The sequence below is a fragment of the Zalophus californianus genome, chromosome 4 (genome assembly GCF_009762305.2).
Source record: "Zalophus californianus isolate mZalCal1 chromosome 4, mZalCal1.pri.v2, whole genome shotgun sequence".
Taxonomy (NCBI): domain Eukaryota; kingdom Metazoa; phylum Chordata; class Mammalia; order Carnivora; family Otariidae; genus Zalophus; species Zalophus californianus.
Window position 1 is genome coordinate 154,720,059 of NC_045598.1, and position 3,947 is coordinate 154,724,005.

At 42.2% G+C, this 3,947-nt stretch overlaps 1 pseudogene; it reads left to right on the top strand.

The window, feature by feature from the left end:
• The first annotated feature begins 798 nt into the window (after positions 1–798).
• Positions 799–3,196, top strand: LOC113934353 (annotated as a pseudogene).
• The last annotated feature ends 751 nt before the right edge of the window (positions 3,197–3,947 follow it).

Sequence of the window (3,947 nt, forward strand, 5' to 3'; positions counted from 1 at the left end):
AAATGAAATTAACAAGACTGTTCACTAGACTAAGAGAAGATTCAAAATCAGAAGTGCTTAAAGAGGAGACATTACAGAAATAAGGATCATAAGAGCCTACCATGAATAGTTATATTCTAACAAATTAGATACCTTCGAAGAAATCTATGAATTCCTAGAAAAAGAACTCACCAAGACTGAATCAGGAAGAAATAGAAAATCTGAACAGACCAATAAAAGACTGAATCAGTAATCAAAAACCTCCTAAAACAGAAAAGTGCAGGACCAGATGGCTTCACTGGCAGATTCTACCAAACATTTGAAGAAGAGTTAGCAATCCTGAAACTCTTCCAAAAAAGAGAGAAGGGAACACTTCCAGGCTGTTTCTATGAAACCAGCATTACCTTGCTATCAAAGCCAGATAAGGACCTACATATAAAGCTAAAGACTCATAACTGATGAATATAGATATACTCAACAGTGAAAAATCAAAAGCTTTTCCTCTAAGATTAGGAACAAGACAAGGATGCCCACTCTCATCACTCTTAATACATGTTAGCTAGGACAATTGGGCAAGATAAATAAAAGGAATCTAAATTGAATAGGAAGAAGTAAAAATTTTTTTAAAAATACTTTATTTATTTGAGAGAGAGTGTGTGAGCACGAGCAGGGTGAGAGGCAAAGGGACAAGCAGACTCCCCGCTGAGCAGGGAGCCTAATGTGGGGCTTGATCCCGGGACTTTGGGATCATGACCTGAGCTGAAGGCAGATACTTAATCAACTGAGCCACTTAAGTGCCCTGGAAGAAGTAAAATTCTTGTTGCAGATGATATTTTATATAGAGAAAATCCCAAAGATTCAATTAAAAAATTGTTGGAACTAATCAAATCCAATGAAGTTGCAGGATATAAAACTGACATAGAGAAATCAGTTGCATTTCTAGAACAGTGAAACATCTGAAAAACTATCCCAAAGTAGCATCAAAAACAAAATAAACTGAATTTACCAAGGAAGTGAAAGATCTGTATAGCCAAAACTACAAGACTTCATTGAAAGAAATCAAAGATGACACAAGCAAATGGAAAAGGGATTCCATGCTTATGGATTGGAAGAATATTGTTAAAATGTCCCTATTACCCTAAGCCATCTTTAGATTAATTACAATCCCTATCAAATTCCCAATGGCATTTTTCACATAGAAAAAAAAATCCTAAAACTTTAATGGAACCGGAAAGGACCCCAAATAGCCAAAGCAATCATAAGAACAAAGCTGAGGCATCACACTTCTTGATTTCAAACTAAGCCACAAAGCTTTAGTAATTAAAACCACATGGTACTGGCATAAAAACAATGCACACACACTAGTGGAATAGAATAGAGAGCCCCAAATTAAACCACTACATATAGGGTCAATTAATATTCAACAAGGCAGCCAAGAACACCCAGTAGGGAAAGGAAAGTATTTCAACAAATTGTGTTGGGAAAACTGGGTAAACACAGAAAAGTGAAACTGGGCCCCTGATTTTTTTCTTTTTAAGATTTTACTTATTTGACTGAGAGAGAACATGAGCTGGGGTAGGGGCAGAGGGAGACTGAGAAGCAGACTCCCCATTGAGCAGGGAGCCCGACACGGGACTTGATCCCAGGACCCCGGGATCATGACCTGAGTGGAAGGCAGATGCCTAACCGACTGAGCCACCAGGCGCCTTGGGCCCCTAATCTTATACCACCCACAAAAATTAACTTGAAAATGATCAAAGACTAAGACTTGACACCATAAAACTCCTAGAAAAAAACAGGAAAGAAGTTCCTTGATACTGGTCTGGGCGATGGTTTTTTTGCTTATGACACCAAAAGCACAAACAACAAAAGCAGAAATTAACAAGTGGGACTACATCAAAATGAAAAGCAAATTTTGCACAGCAAAAGAAACAACAAAATGGAAAGGTAATGTATAGAATGGGAGAAAATATTGGCAAAGCATATCCTGGATAAGAGATTAATATTCAAAATATATAAATAGTTCTCGGAGAAAACGTTAAATGGCGGATGGCACTGGTGCAGTGGGAAGGTCTGAAGGGCTTGGGGGCCCTGGAATGGGAGGCCGTGGTGGCTTCCGCAGAGGCTTGGCAGTGGCATGCAGGGTGGGGGTTGTGGCCATGGTGAGGCTGGGGCCAAGGCCAAGGAGTTCTCGGAGACAAGGCCAAGGCCAAGAATTGGATCCCTGTCACCAAGCTGGGCTGCCTGGTAAAGGACATGATCAAGTCCCTGGAGGAGATCTATCTCTTCTCCCTGCCCATCACGGAATCTGAGATCATTGACTTTTTCCTGGGGGCATCCCTCAAAGATGAGGTTTTGAAGATTATGCCTGTTCAAAAGCAAACCCATGCTGGCCATCAGACCAGGTTCAAAGTATTTGTTGCCATTGTAAATTACAATACACACGTTGTTCTGGGTGTTAAGTGCTCCAAGGCAGCAACAGCCATCCATGGGGCCATCATCCTGGCGAAGCTTTCCATCATCCCTGTGTGGCAAGGCTACTGATGGAATAAGATCAGCAAGCCCCACACCATGCCGCTATGGCTCTGTGCTGGTGCACCTCATCCCTGCCCCCAGACGCATGACATTGTCTCAGCCCCTATGCCCAAGAAGCTACTGATGATGGCCCGTATTGATGACCGCTGCACCTCAGCCAGGGGCTGCACTGCCAGTGTAGGCAACTTTGCCAAGGCCACTCTTGATGCCAAGACCTACAGCTATCTCACCTCTGACTTCTGGAGAGAGACTGTTCACTAAGTCTCCCTATCAGGAATTCACTGACCAGGGCGCCTGAGGTAGCTCTGTCAGTCAGGCGTCTGCCTTCCACTCAGGTCATGATCTCAAGGTGCTGAGATCAAGCCCTGTATCAGGTTCCCTGCTCAGCAGGGAGTCTCCTTGTCCCTCTCCCTCTGCCCCTCCCCCCACTCATATGCTCTTTCTCTCTATATATCTCTCTCAAATAAATTAAAATCTAAAAAAAAAACAAAATGGAATTCACTGACCATCTTGTAAAGACCCACATCAGAGTCTCCATGCAGAGGACCCAGGCTCCAGCTGTTGCCAGTATGCAGTTTTACACAAGAAAAAATAAAATGAATTAAAATCTGTTAAATAGGGCGCCTGGGTGGCTCAGTTGGTTAAGCGACTGCCTTCGGCTCAGGTCATGATCCTGGAGTCCTGGGATCGAGTCCCACATCGGGCTCCCTGCTCGGCGGGGAGTCTGCTTCTCCCTCTGACCCTCTTCCCTCTCGTGCTCTCTCTCATTCTCTCTCTCTCAAATAAATAAAATCTTTAAAAAAATCTGTTAAATTATATATATATATATAAAAACAACTCACACTACTCAATAATGAAGACCAATCTGATTAAAAAATGGGCAGAGGAACTAGACATTTTCCCAAAGAAGACCTCAAAATGGCCACAGGTATATGAAAAGATGCTCAACATCACCGATCATTAGGGAAATGCAAATCAAAACCACAATGAGATATCACCTCACACCTATGAGAATGGCTGTCATCAAGAAGACAAGAAATAAGCATTGGTGAGGATGTGGAGAAAGAGGAACCCTTGAGCACTCACCGTTGGTGGAAATGTAAATTGGTGCAGCCACTACGGAAAACAGTATGGAGGCTCCTCAAAAAACTAAAAACAGAACTACCATATGATCCAACAATTCCACTTGTGGGTATATACCCAAAACAGGATATTGAAGAGATATATGCAATTCCCTGTTTATTGTAGCATTATAAATAGCCAAGGTACGGAAACAACTTAGGTATGCCTGTCACCTGATGAATGGATAAAGAGGACATTACACACACACACAGGATGCGATATTTTCAGTCATAAGAAGGAAATCTGCCATTTGTGATGTGGATGGACCTTGAGGACAGCTAAGTGACATAAGTCAGAGAGACAAATACTGT